The following is a 21688-nucleotide window of genomic DNA, read 5'->3' as shown; positions in this document are numbered from 1 at the left end:
CATTGAGTAAGCCGAGAAGAGCCATTTATCCAAAATATATGCTAATAAAGTCATTGTCCCAAATAGGTAATTAGCCTTAAGTACTCAGTTGTCTGATTCAAGTACACCTTTTCATAGTTTCAGCCCTTTACAAATAACTTCATGTGGGATCATGTAACTGCATGTGAGAGTCAAAAATAATTGATAACAAAGGGGAAGGTCTTTATGACCAAAGCAGAACTAGAGATCATTACTGATCACAAAATAGAAAATTTTGATTATACCAAACTGAAAAGTTTTTGTACAAACAAAACTAATGCAGACAAGATTAGAAGGGAAGCAATAAACTGGGAAAATATTTTTACAGTCAAAGGTTCTGATAAAGGCCTCATTTCCAAAATATATAGAGAATTAACTCTAATTTATAAAAAATCAAGCCATTCTCCAATTGAAAAATGGTCAAAGGATATGAACAGACAATTCTCAGATGAAGAAATTGAAACTATTTCTAGTCATATGAAAAGATGCTCCAAGTCATTATTAATCAGAGAAATGCAAATTAAGACAACTCTAAGATACCACTACACACCTGTCAGATTGGCTAAGATGACAGGAAAAATAATGATGATTGTTGGAGGGATGTGGAAAACTGGGACATTGATTCATTGTTGGTGGAGTTGTGAACGAATCCAACCATTTTGGAGAGTAGTTTGGATCTATGCTCAAAAAGTTATCAAACTGTGCATACCCTTTGATCCAGCAGTGTTACTACTGGGATTATATCCCAAAGAGATTATAAAGAAGGAAAGGGACCTGTATGTGCACGAATGTTTGTGGCAGCCCTTTTGTAGTGGCTAGAAACTGAAACTGAATGGATGTCCATCAGTTGGAGAATGGCTGAATAAATTGTGGTATATGAAAATTATGGAATATTACTGTTCTGTAAGAAATGACCAACAGGATGATTTCAGAAAGGCCTGAGAGACTTACACGAACTGATGCTAAGTGAAATGAGCAGGACCAGGAGATCATTATATACTTCAACAACAATACTAGATGATGACCAGTCCTGATGGATCAGGCCATCCTCAGCAACAAGATCAACCAAATCATTTCTAATGGAGCAGTAATGAACTGAACTAACTATACCCAGAAAAAGAACTCTGGGAGATGACTAAAAACCATTACATTGAATTCCCAGTCCCTATATTTATGCACACCTGCATCTTTGATTTCCTTCACAAGCTAATTGTACAATAATTCAGAGTCTGATTCTTTTTGTACAGCAAAATAATGTTTTGGTCATGTATACTTATTGTGTATCTAAGTTATATTTTAATATATTTAACATCTACTGGTCATCCTGCCATTTAGGGAGGGGTGGGGGTAAGAGGTGAAAAATTGGAACAAGAGGTTTGGCAATTGTTAATGCTGTAAAGTTACCCATGTATATATCCTGTAAATTAAAGGCTATTAAATAAAAAAAAATAAATAAAAAAATAAAAAATAATAATAATTTACAAATAAATTGAATGGCTATTAATATTGTTCACTTAGAAATGACTTGAATTGGTATGGAGTAGAGATAAGGAGAACCATCTGATTTATAATTCTATTGATTTATGTAAAGATATTGCACAAATCAATAAAATTCATCCATCACCTTTCTATTGCTCACATTTTGTACTTTTGGATTTTATTATATAAATTAATGGAATGGTGGCATGTAGAATATGCATGACTATATGTGTTAAATATGCTAAAAAAATTAAATATATATATATATATATATATATATATATATATATATATATATACTATTTTTGATCAACAACAAAAAGTCTTTATGATATTTATCCATTTAGATATCAATCCAAATTAAGTACTGAAAATTTTAAAATCTCTATTTATTAAAAGATTACATTACCCAATAAAAAACCTTAATGTCTTCACTTATGTTGAATTATGATATGGGCAAACATGCCCCAATGTTTTCTATTTTCACTGAAAACAGTCAGTAGAAATGTGTTTACATTACAGCAGGAGGAATTTAGGTTTGACATAAAGAAATAATTCTTGGTCTGAATGGTTGTTAAATTCTCAAAAAAGTTAGTGAAAGAAACTGGAACCTTTATCCTTAGAGAAACTTAAATATTCTTAGAGATATTTAATATGTATATATTAATAGCTATCTCTTTAATTACCTCGAGGAGTGGGCATGAACTAGATGAATCTGGACATCTATTTTATACACATACGGTTCTAATTAAACCTACAGTTACCGTAATCTAACAGTCATATCTTAGTCTATCAGACTAGGACCTAGATATCAGAACTTAAAACTTAAAAAATACACCAAAAGGACACCGCATCACAAAGACATTAGTTTTGTTATTTTGTTTTGTTTTTTGCACTTGATGTCCTTTTTACTTATGAGTTTAATAATTCATCTCACTGATATTGGGATACACACATCTACATATAGGAATTTTTGTGTATATAAAATATATATGTGCATATACATAATTTGTGGATATTCCAGTATAAGGAACCCAGCTTTAAATATGGCAATAAAGGTAGATCTCCTCTAAAAACTCAGTGATGGTATATTATTTTGTATAATAGCACGTTTGTGGAAATAGATAGCAGTGGGAAATGACTCATATCTTCATGATCAGTAGGAAAGGTTAAGAGCAAGTACTGTTATATCTTGCTTGTGGAGAGGTTACTTTTTCTCTAAGTTACTTTTCAAAAAGTTCCTGGACATTCCCAATGGGTAGACTACATAAGGAAGGACCTCTGATTTGTGAATGCTAGAGAGCACTAAAGTAAAGTGGTAGTGACAATAGAAAGCCTTACAGGGAAGATTTCAGTGAGATCTGAGCCCCCAGGACTGTGCCAGAAAGACTGTTATCAGTCTTTTAAAGGCGGAGACTTTTATTAGGCAATTGGAAGAATTATGTAAATGAATGTTCAGTGAATCAGAACTTTCTTTAAAAAAAAAAAGGGGGCAGGAAAAAATGAAAATATTAAAACAAACCTGAAAAAGAAATTTAAAGGATAGATTTGATTATCTTCAAAAGAGCAGACAGCTGATCATACTTGGCCCTGTCACTTAATACATGTATATAATGCTTGCCATTATGAAGTGCTTTCTGAAACTTTATTGTGTTCTATTTTCACAATAATCCTATGTGGTAGACTATATAACTGTTCATATCTCCATATTAAAAGTGAGGAAATAACCTTTCAGAGCTTTAATAAGCTCTTTCATTAAAACTGATGGATGAAGGCTGGGGATAAGGAGAGAGACAGATTAAATGCTAAATTCCTTCTAACTCTAAAACTATATGGTTATACTTTTTTCCAAATGTAGAAAGGGTATTACTCAAAGTTACATGATTGTTCCAAAAGAAAACTCTACAGTACAAATTTGAAATAACCATATCCAAATTAATATTAACTTCACAGTTTAGTCAAATAGTTTTTCTTCTGTTTTATTTTTATGAACACTTTTCATTCTAGAAATATGTTACATAGAATTTACGTGATGTGCTCAGAAACTTAATATATGCTAAAGATCCTTGAATATACATATACATTATCAACTTTTCTTTAAATATCATGACATTGTGTAAAAGATTATCTCTTCTTCTGATTATACACCTGATCTGCTTTCATTTCCAATCAAACATCACTCTTATTAAAGCCTTTGTATTATTTGTATGGAAAATTAATTGTAATATTTTATAAATTGCTCACATGCATCATGTTTTTCTTCAATGTCTTTTGAGTTACCCTTCAATCTTAATTCTGAAGTGATTGTGACATTCAAAAACATGCATATATGTATTAATATGTTTTCTAATGTGTATGTCTATGTTTGTATATATATACAATCTAATACCATTCATATGCTCTCTCTTTATATTGGATATATATATTCTAAATTTTTCTTTATACATATATATCTATATCTCTATATATTTTCAAACATATATTCAAACACGTGTATGTATGCACGCATATATAATATGTATATATACATATATACATACACATATACAAATCTATCCATTTTGTTTATATTTCAGACATTTTCACTTCAGTCATGTCTGACTCTTTGTGACTTTGGGGTTTTTACAGCAAAGATTAATTTGGCATTTCTTTCTCCAGATCATTTTACAATTGAAGAACTAAGGCAAACAAGGTTAAATGGCTTGCCCAGAGTCACACAGGCAGTTAGTGTCTGAAGACAAATTTGAACTCAGAAAGATGAATTTTTCTAACTTCAGGCCTGACATTCCATCCACTGTGTCTGTCTCTCTAATAATCTATCTGTTTAGATAGATAATTAGATATATATGGATATAATTAGAAAAATATTATTAGGAGATGGGACTTTGTCTAGAATATTGAAAGAAGTTTTTGTGGATGATTTGTGGAAATATATGTCCAAGAGATGGAATGGAATAAATAGGAATACTTTGATTTTGATTTGCATCATCTAAGGGGTTATATACATGGATAAGATCAGAGGTCCATCAATGTACTGAAACATCAAGCACAGTATCAACAGCATCCTCTCTAAGAAAGGAAGTATTCCAATGTATGTTACACATGTGCAATTTATATATATATTTCCACAATTATCATGCTGCACAAGAAAAATCAGATCAAAAAGGAAAAAAAATTAAGTAAGAAAACAAAAAGAAAGCAAACAATAGCAAAAAAGGGGGTTAAAAACAACATCATGATCCACATTCAGTCCTAAGAGTCCTCTTTCTGGATGCAGATAGCTTTCTTCATCACAAGTCTGCGGGAACTGGCCTGAATAAGCTCATTGTTGAAAAGAGCCACATCCATCAGAATTGATCTAGATAAATGAGATTTTATTAAGGAAATACCTATATTCCTAGAATTTAAAAAAAATAGAAATGAATTTTATATTTTAGGAAAACAAACTTTTTAGGACCTATTGATGTAAATAGTTTTTATTACTCATATTATCAATATAGTTTGTTATATTTATAATCTTCCTTATATCAACTTAAGCAGCAGAGTCTTGAACTCACTTTTCCTGAATTCTAATCTAATTCATTTTTGCACCATACTATATGGTTGCAGTGTTGTCTAGATTGCATAATGGTAAGAATTTTAAGTACTAGGATGAGGGAGGAAAATGAATAGATGGACCTTCCAACATCCCTCAAGTCTGTAGGTATCATATTACTCTTCCCTGGCATCTTACCATACAGACCATTAGACTGGAATTTCCTTTCCATAGTGCATGCTGTAGCCTTTAAAAAAAATTACTCAGTTCCCTCTGTGTTTGAGAAATAAGACTTTATCAAAGAAACTTGCTTCGAAATTCATTTTACATTTATAATTGTTAATTGCATTTCCCCCCATTATTCTCTCTCTCTCTCCTTTCACCTTGTCCCTCCTCAAAAGTGTACTGACCACTTTCTCCCCCAATATACCCTTTCTTTTATCATCTTCCCCTGCGTTTCATATTCTATTTCCTGTTAGAATCTTTACAAACTGTTAAGCCATTGGAGTTGATAGAGACAATAATTATCCAATTTAGCATGGTTCAATATGACTGATTTGATCTTAGAAGGAGATATTTTGGGCCAGAACTTGAAACAAGGTACTAAGTACAACTGATAGAAATGATGCTTGTGTTAACACCTTTAGAGAGCTCATAAGCATCTAAGTACTCACTGGAATTCACAGGTTTGGGAGATTCCAGGGCTTAGTATGAGATATCCGAATTCACACCTCCCTTGAAGTTCTTAGGGCCAGAGAGCATGCTGGGAGATAACCTAGAATCCCTCTCTCTCCAGAAGGAGGAGTTAACCTTTGGGAGATCATATATATACAGGAAGCTCTTAGAGCTTGAAAGAGTTATTTGGGAACGTTCCCAGGGGTTGGAGAGGAGCACTCTGGGAGGAAGCCCACAAGCCCTATCTTTGAGGCTAGAGAGATTTATTGTATCTTCTACCTTGATGCTGGCTGGAGTCAGAAGGACAAACCTTTGGATTTGGAGACATTCGGGCGGAGCTCTAAGAACCAAGTGGAGATTTAGGCCTCTGAGCTAACTGGGCTATATTGAAGGACACAATAAAAGATCTGAACTTTTATCACCTGGCTGTGTTTTGGAAAAAGAACACCACAATTTCCCTCCTATTTTACTGTAGGATAAGATAGATTCTATAAACATACTGAGTATGTATGTTATTTCCCCCTTAAGCCAATTCTCCTGAGAGTAAGGCTCTCTCACTTATTCTCTCATCCCCTTCTCCTCCATTGTAAAATCTTTTTTTTTGTCTCTTTTTTGTGACAGTCTACTTCTCCCTTTCCCTTTTTCTCATTACATTCCTCTCTCATACCTTATATGATATATATATTATATACCTTATACCTTAATTTCATCATTAAAATTTTTTTGTTCATTTCATATCCAAATTACACTCATATTCTCTGTCAATATATACTTTTTTTTATAAACTCCATAATAATGGGAAAATTCTGATGAGTTACAGGTTATCATCCTCCCACTTAGGATTGTAAACAGATAAACCTTGTTTGGTGTTTTATGATATCACTTTCTTGATTACCTCCTCATGTTTCTCTAGAGTCCTGTGTTTGAAAATCAATTTTTTCATTCAGCTCTATCCAGTTTTTTTTTTAATTGTAGAAGATGCTAAGTCTTGTGTTATCTTGGCTATGGCTCCACTATAATTCCATTGTTCTTTTTTTTCTTTCTTTCATTTTTTTCCTGAATGCCTGTAATGCTTTCTCCTTGACCTAGGATTTCCAGAATTTGGTCATAATATTCTTGGGAGTTTTCATTTTGGGATCTCTTCTAGGAGATGATTGGTGTATTCTTTTAATTTCCATTTTACCCTTTGGTTATTAATTGTCAGGAGAGTTTTCTTTCACAATTTCTTGAAAGATGATGTTTAAGCTCTTTTTTTTAAAATTTTGACTTTCAAGTAGACTAATAATTTTTAAATTATCTTTCCTGCATCTATTTTCCAAGTCAGTTGTTTTTTCTAATGAGATATACATTTTTTTAAAAATATATATATTTTTTGATTTTACATTATTGTATCTTGATTTCTCATATAATCTTTCACTTCCATTTGCTCAATTCTAATTTTAAGGAATTATCTTCCTCATGAATTTCTGTACCTTCTTTCCCAATTGACTCATTTTACTTTTTTAAGGCATTCTTCTCATCATTAATTTTTTGTATTTCCATTTGCACCACTCTCAATTCTTTTCCTAATTTTTCCTCTCTCTCTTGATTTTCAAAATTCCTTTTAAGCTCTGTGGTCTGAACCCAATTCTTTTTTTTTTTTTTTTTTTTCTTGGAGGCTTTGAATGGATGTAGGAACTTTGATTCTGTTATCCTTTTCTAAGTGTGTGTTTTGATTTTCCTTATTACCAAAATGACTTTCAATGATAAGAAAATTTTTCTCTTGTCTACTCATTTTCATAGACTGTGGCCTGGGTTGGGACTTTGTAATGGGCTGAGGTTTGAGTTGATGCACTGAGGTCCCAAGCTAAATAGTAATTGGGCTATACTCTATTAATATACATGATTGGATAAAGAATGGTCCCTGCCCACTCTCCCTGCAAGTCCTGATGTGTTGTATAGGAAATGACGATTTTGGTGGGTGGAGGCAGAGAGAGAGACAGGAAGAGAAGCTGGGAGAGATTGGGCCTCGGTTTGATACTCCTAGCTGCTGGTCATGTGGCTGCTGATCTAGCTAGCTTCTTGACTCAGCTGCACACATTGCTATCGTAGATTATCTTCCACCTCTGATCCTTCTTCACTGAGAATAAAGACTGACGATTTTCCCCTAACCTGAATTCCTGACTCCTGCTGATTTTAAAATACACGATCTTCACAGGACTTCATATCTCCCACCCAGGATTTTTGAGAAATACTGAAATCCATTTTTTATTATTTTGTTATTTGAAATATTGTTAGTTAAGAGATTGGCAACAAGTAAATAGAAGAATCTTGCCATAATCGTATTATTTTTCATGAAACAACTCATCAATGGGGATCAACCAGCATTTGAAGAACTAAAGAAAATTATGTTTCAAGCACATGGAAAGTATAAAAAGCATAATGTGCTATTTGAATTTTTAGAAATTATATTTGGATCTTTGACTAAGAGAAGATCCAATTCAGTTCCAGTTGATCAATGATGGACAGAACCAGCTACACCCAGAGAAAGAACACTGGGAAATGAATGTGAACTACTTGCAGTTTTGCTTTTCTTCCCAGGTTATTTTTACTTTTCTGAATCTGATTTTTCTTGAGCAACAAGAAATCTATATGGATGTATATACATGTATTTTATTTAAGATATACTTTAACATGTTTAACATGTATGACACTGACTGCCATCTAGGGGACAGAATGGAGGGAGGGAAGGGAAAAGTTGGAAGAGAAGTTATTTCAAGGGACAATGTTGAAAAATTACTCATTCACATGTTCTATCATAAAAAACTATAATAAAAAATCATATTTGAACTTGTTAATGTGCTTCTTTGAATCCTTTTGCTTGCTTTCTATAAGGTAAAATAAAGGTTGTCTCACATCTGATACCCATATTTTACATGAATAAATTTATTAGAGAGTATTCATTTATATATTCTGGAAAATAAAACAAACTACATATGCCTAATTTTGGTTTATAGGTTTTTCTAGAGTTTTAATCCATATAGTGGTCAAAGTCAGGTCTGTGACGCACACACATTTAAAATGTTTATTTGAGTATATTTAAATTTCAAAGTTTTATGTGTCACATTTGCAATAAATGTTTCCTAATTTTATTATTTTGCTTTTCCATTCTATATATATCAAAACATATATTTGTTTTTTATCTAGATGAATTCTTTTTAGTAGCATTTTTCACTCTTATTATTTGCATGGTAAAGAAGTGAATGTCCTAAGACTTTGGACACATCATTGTTATATATCAACAATCTAGACTGATAACACTTTCTATTTTATTTATTTATTAATCTGCATATTTATTTACTTACAAATCTCAGTTCTATTCTGCTTTGAGTATCTTTAGATCTAGACCCTGGTCATTGGGCATTTTTTGCCTGGTATATATAAATGCCTAAATCCAAAATGGAAATTACATCAATCCAATTACTTATTTACTTATGCATATATATATATATATATATATATATATATATATATACATGCATACATTTACCTAAAAATAAACAACTAATTAGATATGAATTTATCTGTAGATATGACAGTGAGATTAAAAAATAGTGAGATACTAAATTATTTGGACAAAATGCAAATTTGCTTATTAAATTCTAGTAGGTACTTAATAAATGCACATTGACTAACTACTTAGAATAACTTTTAGGCCATGGAGGAAGAACCATTTATGAAACTTTTGAAAGTCTGACTCATCTGATTCTGATGACAAATGGAAAGAGAAAAAGACAGAGACAAACTGGGGAGGAGGGGGAGAAGAGATACCAATAGGAGAGCAAAACAACAACACACTGAATGTGTTAACCTGGAGTAAGTTGTATCATTCTCTATTTTATGCTTCTGGGATATCTCAAGTTTAGATCTAGTGATTGTGGACACTATCAGGGGGCAATTATATTCTCTGGAGAGAAACTGTATCCTCCAGCAAGCAGCTGTGGCCCATAAAGATGAACACATTTTCACTTCCATTTTTTTTTTTTTTTTTTGAGATAAAGCACCTGCCACCTCCTTTTAATGTAGTTCTAGCTTGGAACTTGGGGATGAGACTAAGGGAGTTCCAATGGACTAAGTTGAAAATTTATTATTTTTGGAAGTGGTTAATTTTCATTTCCTCTCATTTGCTCATTGCTGTTTTACAATTTTCTTTTGTGGTAATCACTCTGAGAACACCTAATAGAATTGTATTGTTTTAATAAATCTTGGCTGAACAGATTCTGTATTTTGATAAAGTAACTCTGGCTCTTATCAAACTTTTTGGCTTGTTGTGACTTGAATCTGATGAGGTCTAGGCAATGGAGTGGAATGGCAGTGTTGGTAAAGCCTAATGCACCCTCCTCCAGTGACTAATTTAAGAGCTAAAATGGGGGTTAGAGATAATTAAAGAGTTCAAGTAACTAAGGACAAATTACTTCATAATTTGATTATTTTAACTTCACATTACATTCAGTTCATGTATAACAAGGAATATCTACATTTCTAATTATTGGTATAACCATACAGAATTTTCAGCTTTTATCCAAATGTTTGGCACCATGTAGAACCAGTTTTTGATATAACTTTCAAGTGAATATCTGTCTCTAACACAACTTGTTTGATTCTAGCCTTGGCATTTCTTTTCTGTGATTCTGGAATTACTAAATTGTAAAAAAAAAAAAAAATTGGTAGTGGTGATAATAGTGGTGGTATATGTGTGTGTGTGGGTGGGTGTGCAATGATGGTTTTCTAGTGGCAAATGAAATTCTCATTTATATCCTTTGATCTCAGAGTCTTGCTGTCCTATTAAAACTTAATTTATACTTATTATACTTAATGTTATATGATAAGGCAGTAGCAAATATAAAGAAGACCTCAAGCTGTCTAACTCACAAAACAACATTTGGGCCAATAAATAAAAATGAAAATAAAAATCTCCAAAGAATTATTATATTTTAAAAATTATTATTCAGATTTATTTGTAAAGAAACAGAACATGATATATTAGTCAATACTTAAAATAAGCACCATATGTTTATATACAAACATATAAGTAGCATTGTTTTTCCTTTGTATTCCTTTACCATTTTCATTATATAGAGATATTCACTAAAAATCCTCTTTTATATCTATTGAGAAATCATAATGTTGATTTAAAATTTTCTCTCATTGAAATTCTCACTGCATTCAAGAAATAGTGTGGCATGATCTATCTGCATATTATAAGCAACATCATTTAGTTTTGGACTTCATAAACTGTGGGTTAAGGATATCTAAACACATAATAAAAAAGGTGACCATATTACTTAAAGAACCAACTTTTCAGCAGTCTTGTGCTGGATAATTTGAAATTTGACATCCTTACTGCCTTTTCTCCTTCAAAAGGCAGTGAAAGAAATACATGTCCAAATGCAAAATTCTTGTAATCTGTTTGAACAGGGTAGCTCCATCTCTATCTCCCCCACTTTCTTATTTCCTCCTTCTCTTTCTCTCTGTATTCTAAAAACCCAAAATGCTTTGCTTCATTTTATTTAAGGAAATTCAGATAATGCTTCATTTATCTTTAATCTATATTTTTAAGAAAATGATTATTACAAATAATCAGAAAAAAGTAAATTACAGTTTTATTTCATTGAAAAAAGAGAATTGTAGAAAATGAAGAAAGTGCAAAAGCAATTTCAGAATGACTGGAATTTATCAGAATTTTAAAATATGAAGATTTAAGTATTCAACTTAGAGACTAGATATAAAAAAACTAGATAGATCAATGATACTGACTGCTAAGAAAATTTAAATAAAAATATTTGATTTTTCCCATTACATAAGATTATGTGATGTCACATATTCTTAAAGGTCAAGATAGAACTAAAGTTCAAATCTTCTGAATTTCATTTCACTAAAATATATCTCTGAAAAGTTGTAAGATCTCATGGTTCAAGTAATGGTATAATTAACAGGATTTGTTACCTGTGAACTTTGACCTGAGAATCTCAGAATTCAGTGGATGAACCAATTAATAAACTTCAGCTTACTCAAATGGTACATATTATAAAAAACTTGTAATACTTTTTACCCCTAGTATTTTAAATCCCATACTTACTTCATTGATCCTTCATATTTCAAATCTGTAGATAAAATTTTTCATGAATATTCATTTTATTTTTATGACTAATTTACTTGTGTCCCACACATTCTGGTATATTATCATTTTTAATAATTTTTGCATAATACCAGATAATATATTTTTAAATTTTTGCCTTTTTGTATTTGTTGGTGAGTTCTTTATTGCCAAATATGTGATACATTTTTGTAGTTACTAGAGGCTGCTGAAAATATAGGAAAAGAAATTGGTTCTGTGATTTTATTGTAATAGGTAACTTCAAAGTGAAAAAAAAAGTCCATCTACCCCTTTTGCTCAGCACTTTCTCTCTAATCATGTTTTTAGGTAGCTCAGAATGTCACAAAGTTAGAATATGTCAGAAGCAGGATTTTTATTGCAGGTCTTTTTTGTTTTGTAGACTGTTTTCTATCAACTGTATTAGTGAAGTCTAAATCTCTACAGCAGGGCTTCTTAAACTTTTTCTGCTCATGACGCTTTTTTGCATGAGATATTTTTACACAATCCCAGATATATAGGTAAATAAAACTGGTATACAGATCAAACATTTGCTGATAAAAAAAAAAAACATAAAGAAATTTATTTTAAGACAATTATTTGATATTAAGATGAAAACCAATTTGCATATGATGGCATGGATGTGCTTATTTTTTTAAAGAATTAAATCTTAATGGAATATTTTGTACCTTTTACTGTTATCAATTATTATTTTTAATTTAATAGCCTTTTATTTACAGGATATATACATGGGTAACTTTACAGCATTAACAATTGCCAAACCTCTTGTTCCAATTTTTCACCTCTTACCCCCCCACCCCCTCCCCTAGATGGCAGGATGACCAGTAGATGTTAAATATATTAAAATTGGAACAAACAAAATATAAGAAAAATTATTTTGCTGTAAAAAAGAATCAGACTCTGAATTTTGTCTTGGAAGGAATAAAAATCAGGTGTGCATAAATAAGGGATTGGGAATTCAATGAATAGTTTTAGTCATCTCCCAAGTTCTTTTCTGGGTATAATTCAGTTCATTCTTCCAAAAATATTTGGTTGATCGTTCTGAGGATGGCCTGGTCCATCAGAACTGGTCATCATATAGTATTGTTGTTGAAGTATATAATGATCTCCTGGTCCTGCTCATTTCACTCAGCATCAGTTCGTGTAAGTCTCTGGCCTTTTCAAATCTCCTGTTTCATTTCCAGAACATAATATTCCATAATATTCATATACCACAATTTATTCAGCCATTCTCCAACTGATGGACATCCATTCAGTTTCCAGTTTCTAGCCACTACAAAAAAGGCTGCCACAAACATTCGTGCACATACAGGTCTCTTTCCCTTCTTTATAATCTCTTTGGGATATAATCCCAGTAGTAACACTGCTGGATCAAAGGGTATGCACAGTTTGATAACTTTTTTTTTTTTTTTTTGTGCTTACACAGCCTTTATTAAATGTAATTTTTATTACATCATGGTGTGACAAGGGTGTATCTAATATTTTTGCATTTGGTTGTGAGTTTTTTTATGTTCTTTTTTTTTTTTTAATTTTTTTTATTTAATAGCCTTTTATTTACAGGATATAACATGGTAACTACAGCATTAAAAATCCAAACCTCTTTTCAATTTTCCCTCACCCCCACCCCTCCTAAATGTCAGGATGACCGTAGATTTAAAATATAAAATATAACTTGCACAATGATCATGCCAAAACATTTTTGCTGTAAAAAGAATCAGACTCGTTATTTTACTTGTGAAGGAAATCAAAAATCAGGTGTTAACTTAGGGTTGGGAATTCAATGTAATGGTTTTAGTCATCTCCCAGGCTTTTCTGGGTTAGCTGTTCAGTTCATTCTGCTCCATTAGAAATATTTGGTTGATCTCGTTGCTGAGGATGGCTGATCCATTGGTCATCATCTATTTATGAGGTTTTGATCTCCTGGTCCTTTTTCCTCAGCATCAGTTCTGTAAGTCTCCCAGGCCCTGAAATCATCCTGTTGGTCATTTCTTACAGAACAGTAATATTAAATTTTCATATACCACAATTTATTCAGCCATTTCCAACTGTGGACCCATTCAGTTTCAGTTTCCCACACAAAAGGGCCCCACATTGTACATGGGTCCCTTTCCTTCTTTATAATCTCTTTGGGGATATAATCCCAGTAGTAACACTCTGGATCAAGGGTACAGTTTGATAACTTTTTGGCATGAAACTACTCTCAAAATGGTTGGATTCTTCACAACTCCAAACAATGAATCAATGTCCCAGTTTTTCCCATCCCCTCAACAATTCATTTTTTTCCTGTCATCTTGAATCTGACAGGTGTGTATTATCTTGGTTGTCTTAATTTGTTTCTAATTAATAATGACTTGGGCATCTTTTATGACTAGAAATAGTTTCAATTTCTTCATCAAATTGTCTGTTCATATCCTTTGACCATTTTCAATTGGAGAATGGCGATTTTTATAAATTAAGGTTTTCTCTATATTTTTGGAAATAAATTTATCAGAACCTTTGACTGTAAAAATATTTTCCCAGTTTATTGCTTCCCTTCTAATCTTGTCTGCATTAGTTTTGTTTGTACAAAAACTTTTCAGTTTGGTATAATCAAAATTTTCTATTTTGTGATCAGTAATGATCTCTAGTTCTGCTTTGGTCATAAAGACCTTCCCCTTTGTTATCAATTATTTTTGACTCTCACATGCAGTTACATGATCCCACATGAAGTTATTTGTAAAGGGCTGAAACTATGAAAAGGTGTACTTGAATCAGACAACTGAGTACTTAAGGCTAATTACCTATTTGGGACAATGACTTTATTAGCATATATTTTGGATAAATGGCTCTTCTCGGCTTACTCAATGTTTGATGTTAAGATAATCGTAGGCAAGGATGAGAGGGTGGGGTGAGGCAGGACAAAGAGGAGAAAAGTGGACTCCAGAATTGAGAGAGATCTTTGGCATAACTCCTGGCAGTTTATCTGCTTCTCCCCCTAAAATCCAAGGGACTTTTACTTATTCTGACTCTGGCTGATCCTGAGGGCTCCAGGGAGATAGTATGGACTTAATAGTTATTGCCCATTGTTTAAGAAGTTTTACTCTACAAAACACAAATTGATTTAGAAACCTATAAATTAACATTAATTTTATTGCATTTTTATTTATTATGCTAAACTTTTCCCAATTATATTTTAATGTAATTCTTGTAACATTCAGGCGTTTTGAAGCTACATATAACTAGAAGGTCACGTTTGATACCTCTACATTGATCATGCTGCAACATTTTACAGCTACTCTTTCATAAAAATACTCTTCCTTTTTCACCATTACTCATTGATCTTTCCTTTGGGATTTAATAATTGTGTATTTAATATCACATAGAAATTTTTCTAAATTGTCTATTAATATCTAGAACTCTCTTTTTTCTTCCTCAATGAATTATCTAGCTTAAAACTTTTCTCTTCTATCTTCTTCATACGTTCATGCTAAATTTTGAAAATACATATTTTATGCAGAATACACGGGCATTTTTTCTAAAAGTATCATACACAGCTGAAAAATAGATGTATTCTCTTGGCCTCCTATTCAATATTCCACAGAAATTCATCACAAATTACTTTTGTCCCATTAAAATTCTATGCATCTCTTTAGCTTTCTTCTTATTTACTTTATTGTTTAGGTCTGAAAGGTATAAATTGAGCCATCCTGCTATTACTGTTTTATTGTTTATTTCTCCAAATAAATCCTTTGAACCTAACCTATTCCACTGATCAGCTAGTCTGTTTCTTAGCCAATACCAAATGGTTTTGGTAACCACTGCTTTATAATATAATTTTAGATCTGGTACAGCTAGGCCACCTTCATTTAATTTTTTTCTTCATTAGTTCCCTTGAGATTCTTCACCTTTTGTTTTTACATATGAACTTTGTTGTTTTTTCTAGATCATAGCTTCTGTTTTAAGAGTGTTTCTTGTACACATAAAAGAGTTAGATTCTAATGTATTCTAATTTGTTTTGCTATCTTCTCCCATTTTATGTGTTAAATCATCCTATAGCCATTAATAATTATGATTTGTTGTTCAGGCAGTCATTTCTACTCATATCTGATACCTCATGATCCCATTTGTAATTTTCTTGACAAAGACATAACAATTGTTTGATACTTCTTTCTCCAGATAATTTTACAGCTGGAGAAAACTAGGTAATTATAGTTAAGTGACTTGTCCAGGATTCATATTTAGGAGGTTTCTGAGGTTATATTTGAACTTATGAAGATGAATCTACTTGGCTTAAGGCACCACTTTTCCTAGTGAACTCACTAGCTATCCACAATCATAATGACCAACTGTTTATTTCCTCCCATCCTATTCTCAAATTTATATTTATTATATTTATCTTTTTTTATTTTTTCCTCTGCTCAGGTATCTATTTTGCTTTTTTTTTTTTTTTTTTTTTTTTTTTTTTTTTTTTTTTTTTTTTTTTTTTTTTTTTTTTTTTTTTACAAATGCAATACTTAATTTTTCTTTTCCCTTGTAATATATTTAATGCATATTACTTTATGATCCATGTTAGGAGAGAAAAATTAGAACAAAAAGGAAAAAATCATGGGGGGAGAGGGAAAACTACAACAAAAGAAGTGAACATAGCATGTGTTGATGTTCACTCAATTTTTATAGAAATTTTTCTGGATGTAGATGGAATTTTCTAACTAAAGTCTATTATGATTACCTTGGATCACAAACCACTAGAAAAATCATGTCTTTTATAATTGATTATCACACATTCTTGCCATTATTGTGTACAATGTGTTCCTAGTTGTGCTTATTTCAAGCATCAGTTCATGTAAATTTGTCCAGGCCTTTCTAAAATCAGCTTCTCCATTTTTATATAACAGTAATATTCCATTACTTTCATGTAACACAACTTGTTCAGCCATTTCCCAATTGATGGGCATTCACTCAATTTCAATTTGTTGTTACCACAAAAAGAACTGCTACAAACATTTTTGCACATGTCAGTCCTTTTCCCTCCTTTATGATTTCCTTGGGATACCTACCCAGTAATAACATTTCTTGGTCAAAGAGTATACTTAGTTTCATAGCTCTTTGGGCATAGTTCAAGATTGCTTTTCAAAATGGTTGGATCATTTTACAACTCCGTCAATAACGCATTAGTATCCCATTTTTCCCACATTCCCTCTAACATTTATTATTGTTTCTTTCTAACATATTAGCCTATCTGAGAAGTATGACATGGTACCTCAGTGTTATTTTAATTTGCATTTCTATAATCAGTAGTGGTTTAGAGTATTTTTTCATATAACTATAGATAACCTGGGGAATGACTTGTATTTTTATAAATTTGGCACAGTTCCTTATATGTTTTAGAATGGAGACATTTATCAGAAACACTGTCTGTAAAAATGTTTTCCCTGCTTTTTATTTTCCTTTTAATCTTATTTCTTTGATTTTCTTTGTGCAAAACCCATTTAATTTAATGTAATCAAAGTTGTTCATTTTGCCTTTCATAATGTTCCCTGGTTCTTCTTTGGTTATAAATTCCTCCTTTCTCCAAAGGTGGGATAGGTAAATTATCTCTTGTTCTCCTAATTTGCTTATGATATTACTCTTTATGCTTAAATCATGTACCCATTTTAACTTAGTTTGGTATGGGGTATAAGATATATGTCTATGCCAATTTTCTGATATGTTATTTCCCAGTTTTCCTTGCAATTTTTGTCACATGGTGAGTTCTTATCCCAGAAGCTGGAGTTTGGTGGTTTATCAAATAGTGAATTACTCTAAGCCTTGATTACTGTGTTGTATGCGTCTAATCTATTCCACTGATCCACCACTCTATTTCTTAGCCAGAAACAAATAGTTTTGATGACTTCTACTTTATAATTTGGGTTTGGGTCTGGTACTGCTAAGCCACTATTTTTTTTTTGTATTTTTTTCCATTAATTCCCTTAATATTCTTAGCATTTTGTTATTATTCTTTCTAGTGCTATAACTGTTTTTTGTCAATTTAATTGTCATAACACTGAACAAGTATACCAATTTCAGCAGAATTGTCATTTTAAAAATTATATTAGCTGGCCTACCCATGAGCAAGTCATATTTTTCCAGTATTTAAAACTGACTTTAATAACTATAAATATGTATACATATATTGGATTCAACATATACTTTAACATATTTAACATGTATTGGACTATTTGCCATCTAAGGGAGAGGATAGAGGGAATAAGAGGGAAAGTTGGAACAAAAGGTTTTGGAAGGGTCAATGTTAAAAAATTACCAATGCATTATATTTTGTAAATAAAAAGCTATAATAATAAAAAAATAAAATTAAAACTGACTTTATTTGTGTGATAAGTATTTTGTAATTGTGTTCATATAGTTCTTGGGTTTATTTTGGCAGGTAGTCACTTAAATATTTTATTTTGTCTACAATTAATTTAAATGGAATTTCTCTATCTCTTGCTCCCGAGATTTGTCAATATTATATGGAAATACTGACGACTTGTATGGGTTTATTTATATCCTGCAACTCTACTACAGCTGTGAATTATTTCCAGTAGGTTTTTGGATGATTTTCTAGGATTTTCTAACTATTTCATCATATCATCTGCAAAGAGTGATAGTTTTATTTCTTCATTGATTATTCTAATTCCTTTAATTAATTTTTCTTTTCTTATTACTAAACGAACATTTCTAGTACAATGTTGAATAATAGTGGTGATAATGGGCATTCTTGTTTCACCACTAATCTTATTGGTAATGCATTCAGTTTCTCTCCATTGCAAATAATAATCGATGTTGGTTTTGGATAGATACTGCATATTATTTTTTAATTTTTTTTCTGAGGCAATTGAGATTAAGTGACTTACGTAGTGTCACACAGCTAGGAAATGTTAATTGTGTGCAACCAGATTTGAACTTAGGTCCTCCTGACTTCAGGCCTAGTGCTCTATCCACTGTACCACCTAGCTACCCCTGAGACTGCATATTATTTTAAGGAAAGTTTCCTTTATCTCTATGGTTTCTAGTGTTTTTGATAGGAATGGGTGCTGGATTTTGTCAAAAGCTTTTTCTGCATATATTGAGAATATCTTATGATTTCTGTTGGTTTTCTTATTGCTGTGGTCAATTATGGTAATATTTTCCTGATAGTGAATCAGTTCTGCATTGCTGGTATAAATCCCACTTGGTTTTATTATATAATCTTAACTTAATTTATGCTCTCTTTTATATATGCCTTTTTCTCTTACACCTTTACCTTTGGACTTCCATGTTTGATAAGATGAATTTCAATACTCAATTCTCTGGGTATCTCTGTATATATGTATGCATGCATGTACGTATGTATTTCTCCATCCATAAACTAGTTTATATGTGAATGAGGTTAAAGGCAATTTTAAGCCCCCTACCCCCAAGCATCTTTTCTCTTCCATTATATAAACTTTTACTGTTGTGTCTTATTTTTATGAGATAATTCCTTTGGTTCTTAGCCCGTCTTCCTTCTCTCACCAACTCCCTCTTAGCCTTCCATTCTTTTTTTTTTTTGAGATGATCCCAATATAAAAAGACTCACACACATGTTATCTATGTAGACACTCTCTAAAGGTCCTTGTGATGATTAAATTCTTAGGGATTTTAGGTATGCCCTATCCTTATAGAAATTTAAATAGCTTTTCTTATCTGATCCCTCATGATTTGCCACTCATATTTTCCTTTTAACTCATGTTTTGAAAGTGTGATGAAATGTCACATTTTCTATTAAAATTGAGTCTTTTGAGGGGCAGAAATAAAATGGTAGAGAGAAGGTACGAAGCTGCCTGATCTTTCCCTAGTTTCCCTTGGGAAAAAAAAAAAAAAAAAAAAAAAAAAAAAAAAAAAACTAATTCAAGCCTCTAAACTGATTCTGGAGTAACAGAACCAACAAACAGATAAAGTAAAATAACTTTCCAGCTTTTCAGGAAAGGTTTGTAACACTTGAATAAAGGGGAAGTGCAACCCAGCACAGACATGGTACAAGCAAACCAGTGGGAGGCTTTTAGCCACTTACTCCTGGCTCAGTGGGTCACTGGCTCAGCAGTCCAGGTATGAATCCTCCAGCCTAATGAAGAAGGCAAATTGTGTGCCTTGGAACCTGAAACAATAGAGCAGGCTACATCAGGGCAGTGGGAAAGCTGTCAGCATCTCCAGCCCCAGAATGGAAATCTAGGGACCAGGTTCCTGTCCCTAAGCCAAAAAATGATTGAGAAAGTCTCCCCTCTGTGCTAGGAGCAGAGATCAACTTAAAAAAATAAAAGCAAAAAAAGGAAAAAGAGCTGTGAGCTTAAAAGCTATCACAGTGACAGGGAAGATTAGAACACAAATTCAGAGTAAGACAGCAATGGCAAAAGGCCTATGTGAATTTGTCTCAAGTTCAAAAGTTTCTCTTGGAAGAACCCAAAAAAGATTGTAAAAATCAATAAGAGAAATAGAAGAAAAATAGGAAAAAAAGTATTTTACAGGATTATGAAAAAATTCAATAGTTTGAAAAAGGAAGCACAAAAATTGACTATACACACACACACACACACACACACACACACACACACACACACACACATATAGCAGATGTATATGGTAGAGCCAGAAAAATAAATGTGTAAAGTAAATAGTGAGTTTGAAATTGACGAATTCAGGGCAGAATAGTCTTTATTTCATGTAGAAATTGAAACAAAACTTGTTCTTTTAGGTCTCTTGTTTTCATTTGTATATTGAAGGGATTGATCTGCTTGGTATCTTTGGTTATAAGTTCTATGAGTCATGGAAAAGTATATATTTTTACTTTGCAAATAACCTCAAAAAATTTCCAAGGAAGAGTCAATTTTATTTTTCGAGAGTTTTGTCCTGGTTTGTGGTTATATTCAAAAGGGATCAGTACAAAAAGTTCATTCTATAAGGGAAGTAAGTAGTTCATTTGTTATTAGGAAATCTTACATGATTGAATTGGGTATCAATTAGTTGGATATAAATCAATCAATCAATAGACATTTTCTATGATATCCCATGCACTATGATAGATACTGAGGAAGTAATAAAACATTTAAATTATGAGAATGAAAACATTTAAATTGTGAATATTTATGTGATTCAAGAGAATTGAAATGACATGGAGAATCTTTGTTTTCTAATGGACAAATAATTGAGAATTTGGGTTTGAATTACAGTTCTAACATTTATTGCACTATGGTAGATACTGAGGAAGTAATAAAACATTTAAATTATGAGAATGAAAACATTTAAATTGTGAATATTTATGTGATTCAAGAGAATTGAAATGACATGGAGAATCTTTGTTTTCTAATGGACAAATAATTGAGAATTTGGGTTTGAATTACAGTTCTACCATTTATTGCACTATGGTAGATACTGAGGAAGTAATAAAACATTTAAATTATGAGAATGAAAACATTTAAATTGTGAATATTTATGTGATTCAAGAGAATTGAAATGACATGGAGAATCTTTGTTTTCTAATGGACAAATAATTGAGAATTTGGGTTGGAATTACAGTTCTACCATTTATTGCTTCTGCAGTTCTATAGAAACAGACATATCTAGGTTGTAGTTTGCTCATATGTAATTTTTTTCAGTAAATAGAAGACTGCATGACCTCTTAGATACTTTGTAATATCACATCTATGATCATTTTTCTCCTGACTGGTTGAGGTTTCTGTGACTGTTGACTCATTGTTTGGAAAAGAAACATATTAATAGACGGGCATGTGTACATGTTTGTATACACTCACATACATATGCTTACACACTAATAAATAGGTAGATACTTAGCT

The sequence above is a fragment of the Sarcophilus harrisii genome, chromosome 2 (assembly GCF_902635505.1).
Source record: "Sarcophilus harrisii chromosome 2, mSarHar1.11, whole genome shotgun sequence".
NCBI lineage: Eukaryota > Metazoa > Chordata > Mammalia > Dasyuromorphia > Dasyuridae > Sarcophilus > Sarcophilus harrisii.
The sequence above is the reverse complement of the archived record's forward strand: the minus strand, read 5'-3'. Positions refer to the sequence as shown.